This window comes from Protopterus annectens, chromosome 11.part0 (genome assembly GCF_019279795.1).
Source record: "Protopterus annectens isolate FY-2018-M chromosome 11.part0, PAN1.0, whole genome shotgun sequence".
Classification (NCBI taxonomy): domain Eukaryota; kingdom Metazoa; phylum Chordata; order Ceratodontiformes; family Protopteridae; genus Protopterus; species Protopterus annectens.
The window spans coordinates 235,100,041-235,118,490 of NC_056745.1; the positions used below are offsets into that span (position 1 = coordinate 235,100,041).

At 36.0% G+C, this 18,450-nt stretch overlaps 1 protein-coding gene across 2 annotated transcripts in view; it reads left to right on the top strand.

The window, feature by feature from the left end:
• Nucleotides 1-18,450, top strand: part of INTS13 (integrator complex subunit 13) — a 629,493-nt gene that overhangs the window by 412,157 nt on the left and 198,886 nt on the right. The gene's annotated exons all lie outside the window — the stretch shown is intronic.

Below are 18,450 nucleotides of genomic sequence, written 5' to 3' on the forward strand. Positions count from 1 at the left end.
CAAAAAGCACACACACAACACAAGCACACCAAAATCCTTACAAACCAACACTAAACCTCACATACACAACTACCTACAACCTTAACCCAAACCCTAACCCTAAGGTCCGCCACTATCGCACACTCACCTAACCAGCGCCCTAACCTAACTCACTTAATCCGGCCCTAACCCACAAACTAGCAGAGTCGCACACTTACCTAGCCCGCCCTAACCCTAACTCACTTAACCCTCCTAACCCACAAACTATCACAGTCGCACACTTACCTAGCCAGCGCCCTAACCCTAACTCACTTAACCGCCCTAACCCACAAACTATCACAGTCGCACACTTACCTAGCCAGCCTAACCCTAACTCACTTAACCCGCCCCTAACCCACAAACTATCACAGTCGCACACTTACCTTACTCGCACCCTAACGTCCGTCACTACCGCATACATACACAGCCTTTTCCCATGTCGATGTTCTCAGCGTCGGGGTTTTGATCCATCGGTCTTCTGGCGTCGGTGTTCTCGCTGTCGGCGTTCTGACTTGTCGACGTAGTCAGATAGATCCATATATATATATATATATATATATTTATATTGGCCAAATCGTCATCTCATCTCATTTCATTTTGGTAGTGGTTTCCATTTAAGCTATCCAGCTGTTGTTCCCTTTGTTTTTCCTGTTACAGGAAGTTAAAGGAGACCTTCAATTTCTGTGCTTGTTTCTTAGCCATAGAGTAAGGTGATTTTTTGGTCCAGTTGATGCAGCTGTTGAGTTCATTGTCTGGTACTTTCAGAGAAACTGTCACCGTTCGTTTTTTTAAAGTATCTGATGTTCTCCAGAATTGTTTGATGCCCTTTCATTAGGATATTGCAAACTTCTAAGTGGAATACTGATGATTCTTTGTGCAGGTGAAGAAGGGATACTGTGAATTCAGATACCCTTCATTTTGCATGGCTTTTAATTGTTTGATATTCAGCACTGGAGATTTTTTTCCACATTTAAGTTGCATCTTATTCAGTCGACTGAATTTTGTCATTTGTCCTTGAAAGGAGACTTTGAAAAGTGAAATGTTCATTGTAAGGTCACTGTTGCAGTACCATTCATAACCTGTGGAGTTATCCAAATGTTCCTGTCTGCCTGACTGCCCAGATTTGTAGAGCTCAGCTATGTCAGGGTGCAGACTGGTCCCTATATGTTGAGAACACACACTGGCGTCTTAGAGAAAAGGAATATTGATCTATGTCATCTTCGGTTCTTTTTGTGTGTGTGTGTGTGTGTGTGTGTGTGTGTGTGTGTGTGTGTGTGTGTGTGTGTTTGTGTCTGTGTCTGTGTCTGTGTACAGCTTGATGTGTAAGTTGATGGTCTCCCTTTCAGGTGTATGTTTCCAGAGATCTTGCTGAAAATCTTTGATGACCTGGCTGAATTAAAGATTCCCCTTAAAACTTGATGACCCCACTGCTTAAATGGAATCCTTTGCCACCAGTTTCTGTGCATATTTAAATAAATGTATAGACACATCTGCCCCCTTTGAAGCAAATTTAACATCAAATTTAAAAATAAGCCCCTGTGGTGAAACCCAGATTTTAAATGTTTCTATAATAAAAGAAAAAAATGATTGCATGGAAAAATAAGCTTAACTTGCAAGATGCCAGAAATGCTCTTGCTTAAACTTAACAGGGAACTCTGGATACTGATCAGTTCAACCAAAGCCATATACGAGTTAAAAATAGTTAACCTACATGAAGAACGCACACTGACATCCTAGAGAAAAAGGATATTGATCTATGTCCTCTTCAGCCTTCTTTAGTTATGTTAGAAATCTTGGAAACAATGTCCACAACTGCTCAGAGCTAATAGTAAGTGGTATCACATACTTGGACCCAGAGGACATAGTCTACTAGTGGACAGATTTATCTTAAACATTGCCCCTCTCTCCACGTATATTTCCAGATCACATACCGCTATCTACACCCCCCAAAAATCTCCAAAGAGCAAGTCCTAAGGAATAACTATGGCCAAAAATATTACTTTTATGGGGCTGGATAACATACCAGACCACCAGTTGGCTAGCCTGAAACAGAATATGTCAGACCTCCTATAGAGGCTTTATAATATAATTCTCCAGACAGGCTTCATGAAGGATGAATGGCGGACAAAGGGGGGACATCAAAAACCCAGGTAATTATTGACCCATAAGCCTGACTGACTTCATCTGTATAGCTACAGAAAGAATCACTGTGAAATTAATAAATAAGCACATAGGTGGCCTACAAACTCTCAACACAAGCCAAGTTTGCCTAATTAACTTGGTTGACTTCTTTGAGAAGGTTATTGAATCATTGGTAAGGTCACCAGTACACAACACATATGTAGACTTCACAAATGCATTTGACACCATCCTGCACTCCTACACTTGGGTATCGTAAAAAAAAAAAGTCTGCAAGCTAAATGTAAATCCCTGTGTAACTCATTGGATAGCAAATTGGCTCACAAGTAGGACCCCAGAAATTAAGGTGGGCTGCTCTACCTCCTGCAAAGGACCTGTCAGTACCCCCCGGGTTCAGTCCTTGGGCCACTCCTCTTTGACAATTACTTCTCAGAAGTCAAAGTGAATGTAAAGGGTTTATAGCTGACTAGGTTTGCAGATTGCTATAAACTTCCCAGAGGACATTAATATCCTCCAAGATGGTCTTTCCCAAAAAAATAGGTGATGTCAAAACCATGGAATAAAACTGAATGCCAAGAAATGTATAATAGTATTCTTCGGCAAGCATGAATTCACTTGCAACTATCACATTGATAACACATCTCTGAAATTTGATTCTGTAGTCAGGGATCTGAGAACCTAAGTAGACGAACTGTCCCTTGATCACGATATATAAATTATTATAAGGAAGTCCTTTTTCATTGCACAGCTTGTATCTAAAGGTATGGAGGCCAGGTCCAAAAATGTAATAATTTCAATGTACTCAACCCACATTAGGCTTATCATTGAGTATAATACCCTCTTACTGTAGGTACCTGTCCACTACATGCCAGAACGTTTTCTCACTAAAAAATCAAGGGCCTAAACCTTGTCAACTATGTAGAACATCTCAAAGCTTTGTCCCTTGGCTCAGTATTATACAGGCTTGCATATAGAGCCTCAGCACACCCTGTCCATTCTAACCTATTACACATTTAGAGTAGAGAAAACAGGAATGAGGAACTCCACGATGGTATAGCAGATAAAACACTTCTTTATTATAACAAAAAGAACAGGAACGATGAGCGCTTTCTCGTACACAATGTACGCTTCTTCAGATCTAAATTAAGTAGAACTTGATAGTTCTTATATAGTGTGCTTCTAGCCAATTATTCAATAATTAAATAACATAATTGGCTAGGTAAGATGTGTAATTAAACATTCAAAGCAGCTCTTGTCATTTACCAGAAGTCAGAAAATGCACTTCCTGTTACTACAAAAACAGCGGCTGCATTATGAAACGTTTTTCATATATATATATATATATATTTCAAATATAACCTTTAAATAGAAACATAACAAATCATAAATACTTAAATATTAGTCATATTCATAGTTTGACTAAGAAAACCAGAACATAGGCAGCTTAAGTATAATAGATAATCAATCCATATTAGAAAAAGCATCTAAAAAATCTAAATGGCATTATATGCTCAAGCTAAAATATATATGTAAACATGAAGTCAAGTTAAACAATTTCTTGTTAAAAACTATTAGGTAAATAAAAACAATGTGAGAATCCTTTGATTCTCTTCATAAAGAAACATCATGTCGCTCACATCCGTTCATATATTGTGTTTATATGATAAAATAAAATAAAAACGCATTCAAAATGTATTGAGCAACATTCAGTATAAACACATTCGCTATAGGCCTCAATACATATAACCCTTAAAAGAAGTGTTATATTCTATAAAAGCAATCTGCCAGTGGATCCAAATACTCTGTACTTATTTGATGTTAAATTATTTAATAAGATCATATTATTAAACATGGCTAAATATATAAATTATGAGCTTGTAAATACTAACTTTCAACCCATTAAGATGCCATGTATAGAAATATAAATATGAACTATTTATATTATTCATTCATTTATTTACTATATATACCCATCCAAAGAAATATATATATGTATATGTATGACTATGCAAAGAATAAAAAATAAATGAAAATAATAATAATAATAAAAATCTATTGTATTTACAGAGACATGTGTCACAATATATATATTATTTTGTTATATTAGAATATATGAATGAAATAATCATGTCAAACTTTTTAACCTATAGAATTCTCATAAATGTAAAAACCTTATGGATGTAACATAGGTTATAAATTGTTGTACTTATTTAACATTTCTTATTTAAATAAAAAGAAGTAAATACTAGATCAATATCGGGTGTCCTAATTAATTATATTAAAATAATCCATTATTCAACGTCTAAGATTCCGAAGACAGAAAGATTTTTCTGATATTAAAGCCACCCTATTGTAAGGTGCAAACAAGAAAAATTCAAATATCCTGTCTAATTTAGACACCTATAATAACCATATAAATATGTAAATGAAAATTGTGTGTATAACACAACAAACACCTAATACATAAAAATGCTTAAATATAATAAATAAATATTGATAAGAGTTCATATCTTGTCATATAATCAGTGTCTTATATACAGAGAATGGTAAAACATTGTAGCAGAAATTAAATTGTCACTACAATAGTGAATCCAACTGAAAGGGGTTCCTAGAACAAGTAATCTTTTGGTTAAACTAAATATAGAATTCCATTCAGATATAATCTCTAAACATTTTACAAAAACCCCAATAATGATTGAAGAGAAAAACAAGCTATTATTTCAGACTTCTTTTCTTAAGGACTGATCTAAGACTCACATACTGATTAAGGCCTGGAGTATGGTGCGCTTTAAATTTTAAGATCCATTGTAGCTCTACATTTTCAAGATCATTGAAAGTGTCACCTTCCCTGCCATTGGGATGTATCAACTGCAGTGTCCTAAAGTTAAAACTATGTTCTGAATTATTCAAGATGTGTTTACTTAAGGCGCTTTTGGATCTTTCTTTTAATGTCATGAATATGATTATAAATGCGCTCCTTTAGGGGCCTCGTGGTCATCCCAATGTAGAATGCATCGCAGTTCAAACAATTAGCTAAATAGATCAAGTTAGAGTTGATGCAAGTAGCTCTAAACCTAGGTTCAAAATTAATATTTAATTCAGGATGTGTAAACCCTATTTCTTTCGAAATGTATGCACACATATTGCATCGATTACATGGAAAAGTTCCTGTTTTCTGCCTGTGACATGATTCCTCTACTAAATTTCTCTGTAACATAGTGTCAGCTCTACTCATCTGACATCCTGATTTCTCTATGCATAATAACCTCTTAAGGTTCTTGCTATTTGTATATAGAAACCTGGGTTTTATTCACACCATATTCTTTACCTCGTTATTAGTTAGCAATATACCCCAATTTTTACGAATAATGCTTGTGACATTACTATTGTCACTAGTATATCTAGTCAAAAAAGGTATAGCTTCTTTTGATATCTTAGAAAAAACATGGGTTTCGTAATATGCCTTGTTAGATTCAGAGGGGGTGGGGGTACCCATTACTGATGCTTTGGCCTGTTGTATTAAGTGTTCATTGTAGTTTCTCTCTATGAACATATTATTTAACTTGTCTATCTGTTTATCTCTATCTTCTTGTTTGTTACACAATTTGTTGACCCTCAGAATTTGACCTTTAACAATGTTCTGGAATATGTGTCTGGGGTGCATACTAGTGAATTCTAATAAATTGTTCTTCCAACACGATTTCCTGTAGATGGTATGATCCAATTTTCCATGTTCATTCTTGGTAATGGTTATATCTAAAAAGTCTATGTTATGTAATGAATATTCAAATGTAAATCTAAAAAACGAAGTCGTCTTTTCTAAGTCATCTACCATAGTCAGGAACTCATGTATGGTTCCATTCCATAGAATAAGTATGTCATCTACGAATCTTTTATATGTAAGTACCTTCTTAAAATAGGTATGTTTAAACAAATGCATGCATTCCCAGTAATATACGACAAGGTTTGCATAGCTATTTGCACAGGGGGTGCCCATGGCCACCCCCCATTGTTGCAAGTATAGCTTCTTGTCATATCTGAAAACATTGTTATTTAGTATAAGGTCCAAGATGGCATTCAACAGGATTTTCTCATTATTGTTATAACAATCATATTTAAGTAAAATGCTTCTAATCGCTTCAGAACCATAACCATTGGGAATGGATGTGAATAGGTTCTTCATATCCATAGTAATGAGAATAGTTTCTCCAGAAATACCATCTTCAAGATTATCCAAGACCTCTAACAGCTCATAGGTATCTTTCAGAATTGAGCCTATCTCATTAATAATAGGTCTAAGTTTTTTCTCAATGAAAACAGACATTGTCTCAGTGACCCACCCTTCCCCCACTACTATAGGTCTTAAAGGTGGTGGGATTACCCCTTTATGTATCTTAGGTAGTCCTTTTATATAGGGAATCTTGGGTTGTTCTATTAACAAATAATTATACAATTCTTGATCTACCTGCCTGCATATCAGGAAGTCATAAAGTTCTTGGTGTACAGAAAAAATAATTTTTGTAAGATCACTGTCACAGATCTCTTTATAAGTGTCTGTTTCATTCAGCATAGTGAGCATAGAAGTATTATAGGCAGTATTATCTAAGATTACCACCCCACCCCCTTTATCTGCAGGTCTAACAGAAATTCCTTCATCTTGCTGTAAAGCATAAAGAGATTCCCATTCAGCGTGAGATAAATTAGCATACAAATTAGTTTTCCTGGTGTTATTAAAATAACTATAGAAATCACCTTCACAGGCTTTAATAAAGCATTCAGTAACAGGTGTTAATGTGGGTGTAAAAACGCTTTTCTTTCTAAACTTCTCAATGCAATCTTGATTACAAACATTAAGCTGTGTTTTGTTGTTAAACATACATTTTAGATTAATTTTACGTACAAACAGCCGCAGGTCAGTAAGTAGTTCACTTATGTTACTAACCTGGGCAGGAATAAAGGATAAACCCTTATTCAATAGGGTATAGTCCGTTTCTGTAAGAATCCGTTTAGATAGATTAAACACTAAGTCTGTTGTTCCTTTCTCCGATTTCTGTTTTGCGAGACCATTTCTTCCCCTGAAAACTTCCTTTTGGTGCGACCTCTGCTTCTTGACCTGCTTTGAAAGTTCCGCCGAAATTTCAGCGGAAGAGGTAAAAAACCTTCAATGTTGCCATGTTTAACTTTTGGTTTAGCTCCTCGCATATTTTCATCTTTCTGAACCAGCGCTTGCTGATTACAGGGAGGAGTGTCTCTGATAATGTTATTATGAATATGCATCAAGGAAGGGGACGCCGAAGGTAACGTCGATGTAGCAGCTGTTTCACTTAAGGTGGAACTTACATTCAATACTGTTGAGGCATAGCTCTGGTTAAGGGAGAGTCCTTGACTGGAACTCATGTCTATAGAAGGAACAGCATGTTCTTTGTTCCTATTTTCATTATATTTAGGCCAAGAAAATACATTATTATTTGCAAAGTCATTATGATCCCTATGCAATTTACGTGTTTTCAGTTGCTGTAGCTTATCACCATAAGCGAGCACTTGAGTGAACATACTGTCCAACCTTTGCTGGAAACTTTCCTCCTTAAAAGTAGTGGAAATGTCTTTGCTCAAGGATTCAGCTTGTAGTTGGAGCTCCTTCTCAACAGGTAAGAAGTGCTCAATCAAGAGCTTTATATAACTGAAACCCAAATCGAGATTCAATTGTTGCCATTTCCGTAATAGCTCGGGATAAGTTTCGCCATAGGAAGGCATGACTAGTACTCTCATGCCTCTAGGGATCAACTTAAAATGAAGACATGCTTCCAAATGACGCCTCTGCCAAGTTAGTCTATAAAGCTTATATAACGTATTCTCAAGTTCACGAAACATAATGTTGAAATTCTTCATTCTATCAACATTACCTTTATCTATGTTAGATGTAGTAGCCATATGTTCCATATTGATGTTCAATAGCGGATTCTCTTTAGATTCCAATAAGCTATTCCATTGTCGTTTCGATTTATTAGGAACATAGTCCAACTCTATTATGCTTGCTTCCATCGTGTGTGGTTAGCCAGGGATAAAATAAAAGCCAAATATACGTAACACAATCCCAGCAATAAAACCTCCAAGGTCCTCACCTCCAAATGCAAAAATCAAGTAGAGAAAACAGGAATGAGGAACTCCACGATGGTATAGCAGATAAAACACTTCTTTATTATAACAAAAAGAACAGGAACGATGAGCGCTTTCTCGTACACAATGTACGCTTCTTCAGATCTAAATTAAGTAGAACTTGATAGTTCTTATATAGTGTGCTTCTAGCCAATTATTCAATAATTAAATAACATAATTGGCTAGGTAAGATGTGTAATTAAACATTCAAAGCAGCTCTTGTCATTTACCAGAAGTCAGAAAATGCACTTCCTGTTACTACAAAAACAGCGGCTGCATTATGAAACGTTTTTCATATATATATATATATTTCAAATATAACCTTTAAATAGAAACATAACAAATCATAAATACTTAAATATTAGTCATATTCATAGTTTGACTAAGAAAACCAGAACATAGGCAGCTTAAGTATAATAGATAATCAATCCATATTAGAAAAAGCATCTAAAAAATCTAAATGGCATTATATGCTCAAGCTAAAATATATATGTAAACATGAAGTCAAGTTAAACAATTTCTTGTTAAAAACTATTAGGTAAATAAAAACAATGTGGGAATCCTTTGATTCTCTTCATAAAGAAACATCATGTCGCTCACATCCGTTCATATATTGTGTTTATATGATAAAATAAAATAAAAACGCATTCAAAATGTATTGAGCAACATTCAGTATAAACACATTCGCTATAGGCCTCAATACATATAACCCTTAAAAGAAGTGTTATATTCTATAAAAGCAATCTGCCAGTGGATCCAAATACTCTGTACTTATTTGATGTTAAATTATTTAATAAGATCATATTATTAAACATGGCTAAATATATAAATTATGAGCTTGTAAATACTAACTTTCAACCCATTAAGATGCCATGTATAGAAATATAAATATGAACTATTTATATTATTCATTCATTTATTTACTATATATACCCATCCAAAGAAATATATATATGTATATGTATGACTATGCAAAGAATAAAAAATAAATGAAAATAATAATAATAATAAAAATCTATTGTATTTACAGAGACATGTGTCACAATATATATATTATTTTGTTATATTAGAATATATGAATGAAATAATCATGTCAAACTTTTAACCTATAGAATTCTCATAAATGTAAAAACCTTATGGATGTAACATAGGTTATAAATTGTTGTACTTATTTAACATTTCTTATTTAAATAAAAAGAAGTAAATACTAGATCAATATCGGGTGTCCTAATTAATTATATTAAAATAATCCATTATTCAACGTCTAAGATTCCGAAGACAGAAAGATTTTTCTGATATTAAAGCCACCCTATTGTAAGGTGCAAACAAGAAAAATTCAAATATCCTGTCTAATTTAGACACCTATAATAACCATATAAATATGTAAATGAAAATTGTGTGTATAACACAACAAACACCTAATACATAAAAATGCTTAAATATAATAAATAAATATTGATAAGAGTTCATATCTTGTCATATAATCAGTGTCTTATATACAGAGAATGGTAAAACATTGTAGCAGAAATTAAATTGTCACTACAATAGTGAATCCAACTGAAAGGGGTTCCTAGAACAAGTAATCTTTTGGTTAAACTAAATATAGAATTCCATTCAGATATAATCTCTAAACATTTTACAAAAACCCCAATAATGATTGAAGAGAAAAACAAGCTATTATTTCAGACTTCTTTTCTTAAGGACTGATCTAAGACTCACATACTGATTAAGGCCTGGAGTATGGTGCGCTTTAAATTTTAAGATCCATTGTAGCTCTACATTTTCAAGATCATTGAAAGTGTCACCTTCCCTGCCATTGGGATGTATCAACTGCAGTGTCCTAAAGTTAAAACTATGTTCTGAATTATTCAAGATGTGTTTACTTAAGGCGCTTTTTGGATCTTTCTTTTTAATGTCATGAATATGATTATAAATGCGCTCCTTTAGGGGCCTCGTGGTCATCCCAATGTAGAATGCATCGCAGTTCAAACAATTAGCTAAATAGATCAAGTTAGAGTTGATGCAAGTAGCTCTAAACCTAGGTTCAAAATTAATATTTAATTCAGGATGTGTAAACCCTATTTCTTTCGAAATGTATGCACACATATTGCATCGATTACATGGAAAAGTTCCTGTTTTCTGCCTGTGACATGATTCCTCTACTAAATTTCTCTGTAACATAGTGTCAGCTCTACTCATCTGACATCCTGATTTCTCTATGCATAATAACCTCTTAAGGTTCTTGCTATTTGTATATAGAAACCTGGGTTTTATTCACACCATATTCTTTACCTCGTTATTAGTTAGCAATATACCCCAATTTTTACGAATAATGCTTGTGACATTACTATTGTCACTAGTATATCTAGTCAAAAAGGTATAGCTTCTTTTGATATCTTAGAAAAACATGGGTTTCAGAATATGCCTTGTTAGATTCAGAGGGGGTGGGGGTACCCATTACTGATGCTTTGGCCTGTTGTATTAAGTGTTCATTGTAGTTTCTCTCTATGAACATATTATTTAACTTGTCTATCTGTTTATCTCTATCTTCTTGTTTGTTACACAATTTGTTGACCCTCAGAATTTGACCTTTAACAATGTTCTGGAATATGTGTCTGGGGTGCATACTAGTGAATTCTAATAAATTGTTCTTCCAACACGATTTCCTGTAGATGGTATGATCCAATTTTCCATGTTCATTCTTGGTAATGGTTATATCTAAAAAGTCTATGTTATGTAATGAATATTCAAATGTAAATCTAAAAAACGAAGTCGTCTTTTCTAAGTCATCTACCATAGTCAGGAACTCATGTATGGTTCCATTCCATAGAATAAGTATGTCATCTACGAATCTTTTATATGTAAGTACCTTCTTAAAATAGGTATGTTTAAACAAATGCATGCATTCCCAGTAATATACCCCGGGTTCAGTCCTTGGGCCACTCCTCTTTGACAATTACTTCTCAGAAGTCAAAGTGAATGTAAAGGGTTTATAGCTGACTAGGTTTGCAGATTGCTATAAACTTCCCAGAGGACATTAATATCCTCCAAGATGGTCTTTCCCAAAAAAATAGGTGATGTCAAAACCATGGAATAAAACTGAATGCCAAGAAATGTATAATAGTATTCTTCGGCAAGCATGAATTCACTTGCAACTATCACATTGATAACACATCTCTGAAATTTGATTCTGTAGTCAGGGATCTGAGAACCTAAGTAGACGAACTGTCCCTTGATCACGATATATAAATTATTATAAGGAAGTCCTTTTTCATTGCACAGCTTGTATCTAAAGGTATGGAGGCCAGGTCCAAAAATGTAATAATTTCAATGTACTCAACCCACATTAGGCTTATCATTGAGTATAATACCCTCTTACTGTAGGTACCTGTCCACTACATGCCAGAACGTTTTCTCACTAAAAAATCAAGGGCCTAAACCTTGTCAACTATGTAGAACATCTCAAAGCTTTGTCCCTTGGCTCAGTATTATACAGGCTTGCATATAGAGCCTCAGCACACCCTGTCCATTCTAACCTATTACACATTTGCAAGTCCAGTGGAAGCTTAATGTCTTTTACAACATAAATAAGATGTATTGTAGGGATAGGTATGTATCACAGAGAATACCACTTTTATGAAACTGGCCTCCACGCAGCATAAAGCAAAGTAAATGTCCTTCTATTCCTATGTTGCAATATTTGCCCACCCTAATGTCCGGCTAGTATACAAAAAACTTTCCAACTACATGGTACATGTGATGTTCCACATAGGATAGTAGCCTATGTAGGCCATAAAGGTGAAGTCGGCACGTACCATACCTAAGTACCTCTCTGCCGCCAAATCGAATGCCAGCTTCTACCATTCGTCTGATCGTAGAGTGTTTGCTGTTTTCAGACAAGTGCCCCATTGGGGAATAATTTTTTGTTCCTTTTTGCTGCTGCATTTTTTGAGGTTAATGTCATCTAGGAAAGGCAACTGCTTTTGTAAATGCCAGATTCCACACAAAGACAGCCAGATCAGTGTTTGTTTTGTCTAGTGTCCGAGCATGATTACAAATCTTGTGCAATTTGCCAGGTGTTCGTCCCAGAATGCTTCATAGTCGTTTGTTGTCTCTTAATATTTACTTCATGAATCAATGGCTTAAAAGGCTATCTTTTGGTATGGAGGGCACCGCAGGTCTATCTGGTGAGCCATTGATGAAGAAAGCCAAAAAGATCAGGCCCGAATCTTTGACTGCACCTCTGGATTTGTATGTTCCTCTTGAGGCCAGTGAAGGACCAGAGGCCCATTCGATCTCTGGTTCCCAACCTGCAGTTGTACCATTTCAAAATCGTTTAGTGAGGAAGCCACTAGCACGTCTGCAGAGACATCGCAGATGTCCATTCACGGCAGTAAGAGGGAACCGCAACCCACTACTTCAGATGTCCCTAGCGCTGCCCCTCCATCTCCTCTGTCTCAATCTGTCCCTACGTCCAACCCAGTGCCTAGGTATATGTCAGCCATTTCTTCACAACCTAGGTGGATCTTCCTGTTAAGAAGAAATTAAAACAAAGACATGTTTCTTTTTCCCAGGATCCTTCTTCAGATTGGCAGGCCTTGTCACGGAGAATCCTTAATGCCTTTCTGGCTTTAAATCCATCCTCCGCTCAACCTTCCATTTCTTTTCCTTTCTCCACTCCCAGGAGATTAGTAGAGGAATACGAACCTCCTGGAGAAGAAGAAGAAACGTCATCAGATGAATCATTGATCTGCACTTCTCAAATAAAGTAGGCTTTGCTTTCCCAGAATTAGATTCTGACAGTGGAAATTCTCCTGAGGAAGGTTTGTCCTTTGGAGAAATTATTTCTAGAATGAAAGATTTCTTCAAATGGGAAAGTACTCAAGTGTCAGAAGTTAAAAAGAGATATTATGACTCTCCATCTCCCTCGGCCATCCCTGCTCTTCTCCCTGTTTTTCTTGATGACTTTTTTTTAGTGTCAGAGTTCATATTCTCAACATCCAGCCCCAAAAGGCCTGACAGATTGTATAAGATTCTCGAGGACAGCAAGTTTTTGCTTAAATGTCCTCCAGCAGGTGCTGCAGTTATTTCTCTTTCTACTGACAAGCCTTCTAGACTTCTTCCCTTTACTAATCTGCTCCCTTCTGATAAGGATAGCAAAATGATGGAAAGAATAGGGAAAAAAGTATATACTTCCTCTACCCTGGCTTTCAGAGTCATCAACTACCAGACCCAGATGTCTAAATATGTTCTGGCCTTGCTTTCACATGCTTCTGAGCTGGTATCAGATACTCCTGATTCTCTAGCCAAGGCTCAGCTTGCTTCTTTATTGCCTGTCTCAGGCTAGGTGCTTAAACGTTCTATTAAATGCAGTTATGATGCAGCTGAGATTTCTGCAAGATCAGCAGCTTCGGGATCTACCACTCAGCACAAAGCAAAGTAATTCTATTACTCTGTTCAAACATAATTTGGATGAATGGAAGGGAAACCACAAATTCACCACCAGCTTAGTGTCCATGTCCGTCATGGATCGGGGCAGCAAGTAAATGTCCCAACAAATCCTTTTTTACCCACTTTTAGGTTATTCATACACAAAACATGAGAGTCAAAAATCTACTATGGGAAAGCAAGGCTAGACTTCTTAGGATCCTCACAGATCAGTAGCCTAGTAAATACCTGTGAACCTATGAAACGTGAGTGTCCCTGTGGGTAAATTTGTGGCTTATTGTTGGTTTCTTTCCTGACAGTGCATATGATTGTGGCTTTGAGCTGTTGACAAGCTGCTGCTGATAGTTCTGGATTTGATGCTATCATCTATTTGTCTACTGTGTGATTTTTAGCAAGTCACTTAGTCAGTGCTCTGGAGCAGTTAGTAAATTGAGCTAGGCTCCTGGATTGCTTGCATAGGAATTAAATAGTTTTTTTTTTTTTTTTTAAAGTAAGATTTGGGAAACTATTGGAGTTCCCATGGTATACTTCTTAAAGACTTTAAGAGTTGATGCAAATGTGGATGTCACATACTGATTAAAGCCTATTGTTGTAAGTATCTTTTTTGGTTTGGGAGAATGCCACATGTGGGTTGTTTGCCTAATCTGTGCAGGCTTTATCACAAAAAAATAGACGTAAGGAAGCTACCCTGAGAGTGGGCTTGATGCAGAAGAAAATGGATGCCATGCTTACAGGCAGCTGAGCATTTATCTGCATCATAGAAGGGGGTGTTTAAGAAGAGTCACACAAAAGGAGCACCAGCTCTTGGAAGTCAAAATTGAGAGGACTCTTGGAAAAAATACTAGGGAAGAAAGTTATTCTCATTGTGCCTTGAAGGTCTGAGGGCAGTTCACCCAGCAAGTGAGTTTTCCATTCTGTGGTAGACATGTCTGAATTGCCTACTGGCCTTTGTCCAACCCTTTTGAAGATGGGCATGCAGGTGGTTCCTAGCATGTCCTTCTGGGCCATGCAAGGAAGAAGGTGCACAACATTCACCTTTTTTAAAAATGAACACAAGGTTGTGATGTTTTTTTCCAGGGGAACAACTTGGCTATCCATCCTTGAGATCCAAAGACTGCAGTAGAGACATAGCGGTGAACTGCAGTGTGGTGCGCCGTAGAACAGTAAACATTTTGTCAGTACAAAGAAGTGTATGTTTTTCTGAGCAAGCTAGGATCCTGGTGGCACTCCATCAGAGGATGTGGGCCTCACTGTATGTTCATTCAAAATTTAAAATACTTGGCCAAGAAAATCTTCCATCAGTGGCAAGCGGTAGTGAGCATATGTCTTTTATCCTCCCCTTCAGAGTCAGTCATGAGGAAGAAGAACACCTGTCATGTTGCTGATTCCACTTCATCCACTAATGAGGATGAAGAAGATAATTTAGCATATACTTGCCAGATGGCCTTCTTCCTAGGGTACAACTCTTAAAAAATTGTCTACAAGCTGATTTATCCTTTGGGGACACCCTTATAAGAATGGGAGTGCATCTTAAATAAGAAATGAGGGAGATGTTTTATAGCAGCAGAAGATACTTTGATCTCCGGGGCATTGAGACACCTAAGCCACTGCAGTTCCTCTAATATTCAAGGCTTTTGAAGGTTCTTCTTAGTGGACTTGTTGCAAACAAACTAATAGACCCCACACCGAATAAACCATATACCATGTAGCTAAGCAGACTTACTATTATCTCCGCAAAAACTGATATTCAACCCTGCAGTTGTTTCCTATGTGTTCCCAAAGGGCAGTAAGCTAGTTTGAGGTGAAAATTTGTTGCCAAATGATATATAACACATAGACAAGACAATTTTAAAAATTAGTTGAGAGAACTGAATGCTGAGCTCAACAAGTTGTTGAAAAAATACAGACCACTTGAAATAGATAATTAATATTTTGAGAAATGTATTGGGTTGAAAATCGTTCTTAAGGGTTTGCGGTTCTTTAAGAACCCTAATGAAGTTTCTACGGATGACCCTTTCTTTAATAAAGTTGTTAACTTTTTTAGTAACGCTGGTCTCGAGTTTCTTAAGTTATTAATCAAACACAACAAAAACAAAATTAAAATGATTATTGATAATATATATAGTGTAGATCAGCAAATTCAAGCTTTGTTACCTAAGGATAGTGAAATGAAAGCGAGTATGACAATATCTTTACTGAATTTGAACCATTTGAATGGACAGTTATTGCAAGAAAAAATAAAAAGCTACAGTGGAATGTTAAAGCGTATGAGCAGAATGTAGCTTTTGCCATTTCAACCCTAAATATAAACTGTGTCAACGTAATAGAGTTAACACTCGATCTTAAGGGAGCAGGTGTTTTAAGACTGGTAACCAATTGAATAATGGGACTAAGATTGTCCAAATGAGTCCTCATTAGATCACATCCAAACCTATAATTAAAGGTCATGTGGTTAATGAAGATGTGCAAACAAGGTTGATTGATGGTGTCCCGGAGCTGCCGTATAATCTTTCACAAGCTGATAGTTTTCAAGAACAAGTAAGACCGAAAACTTTTTTAAGGAAAAGGGGCAAGAAACCACAATGGAACTGAATGCCAAGGGCAAGAGAGAAGACTCAGTTGGAGTAATCTTTGAACAATTAGAGACATGTAAATGTAAAATATTTAATTTGTCTAGCTTTGATTTATCTTCCAAGCATGTAAGTTTGCTGGAAACTTGGATTTAATTTTGTTCCTGGGAGAAGTACTGATGTCTCTCATACACTTCTAAGTTTGAAAAAGATTGTATGCAAAATTAATTTAAGTTATGTGTTGCATAATGTTAATTTGTCCAAGCGTAGTTTTATTATACCCTCCAATTATAACCCTGTGTTATTGCATACACTTAAAGTGTTTGAGTCTGTGAGTGAGTGAAATTAGAACTGTGTTAACTAGTAAAAGTAAGAAACCTTATTATAACTTAACTATAGATGAAAAGAAAGCATTAAATTGAAATAAAAGAATAAGAATATTAGAGTGATGAAAGCTGTTGGATGGGGGTAGTATTACTGGAGCAACAGGAATATGTAAACAGAATGTTGGAAATGTTAAACAGTCCAGATTAATATGAAATGGTTAAAGCTGTTGAAATGCAAAACTTTTGTAAAAAGGTGAATTATTTTCTATATGACAGCTTTATAGAAGGGCAATTGGATTTAGAATTGTATAGTGTTTGTAAAGTTGACAATCCTAAAGTAAGAGTTTTGTTTGGCATTCCAAAGATACATAAAAATGCTACCCCCCCCCCTGCTTAGGCCTATATTTTCTGCTCCTCATTATATAACTGAAATAATTTCCTTATTTATTGATGCTATCTTGAGTCCTGTAAGGCAGAAATTGGACTCTTTTAGCAGGGATTTGTGGGATTTCTTGGACAAATTCAGAAATTTCAGTGTGACTCAGTAGCCCTGATGTAAATGTGCATTGTTGATGTCTGCTCATTGTTTACTTCTATTCCACACAATTTAGGTATAGAATATGTTAGGGGATGTTTAAGTAAGTTTACTAATGTGGTAATACAAATATTCATTTTTATTGTGCATTGTTAGAAATTATGCTTGATAACTATTTTCTTTTTGGAAATAAATATTATAAACAAAGAAAGGGAGTGGCAATGGGGTCTCCTGCAGCACCTTCTTTTGCTATTATACTTATGGGATGGTGGGAGTTCATGATTTTTGAAAAAATTCAAAACTGTAAATATTATATATCATAAAAGATTTGTTGATGATTTATTTTTTGTCTTACAGGAGTCTGAAGAAGATTGTACTAGTTAGTACAGCTTCTTAATGATAATTCTGAATTTTTATGGTTTTCTTTAGGCGACAAAGGGGATGTAGTGAATTTCCTAGATGTTACTTTAACATGGGATAGTGTAGCTAAAAGATTTGAGAGTTGTATTTAAAAGGAAAACAATTTTACTAACAATTATTTGCACTGTAAAAGTAACCATCCCCAGTTTATATAAATAATGTACCGAGAGGACAGCTAATTAGAGCTAGTCGGATGATTTCTAATGATTCGAAGTTTTTAGAAGTCAGTCAGTTTTATAACTGGGCAATTTGTAGCTAGAGGGTACAAAGAAAGATTGCTAGAGGAGAAGACCAAGACAGTAATTATGGGTAAAAGGGATGTAGATTTTCCCCCTATCTTAAAAACATATTATGTTATGTAGTTCAATCTCGCCTACATTCTTAACCTTGGGTTTGGAGCCGAACCTCGGCTCCGACTCGGCCATACTCTAGCTCGAAGTCTTCAATTGGCTCGTGGCTAAGAGGTATCCCATACTGCAACGCGCCTATCCCAATCTCGTTTGCCGCTCGTTACGCTCAGATGTGGTCTTCTAAATTTAAACAAATTGTTGACCAAAAAGCTATTTTCATAGCTACCTCGTGTGTATTGTTTCCGTTGGCCTTGTGGTATCTCGTTCGCCCCTTGTCTCCATGGGCTAGGCCCATTTTTCAGTCAGAGGACCTTGTTCTCTCTACTGTCCAGTTGTAGTTTTTCCTATTTGTTGGTGTTTTGCTGTTTCTGTGGTGTTAGTCTCTTGTTTCCTGGGCTAGGCCCGTTTAAATTAGAGGACCTAGTCCCCCTTGTGGTTGACCGTGGTCTAGGTCATTTCAGTTAGAGGCTCTAGCTTCCTCTGCACTT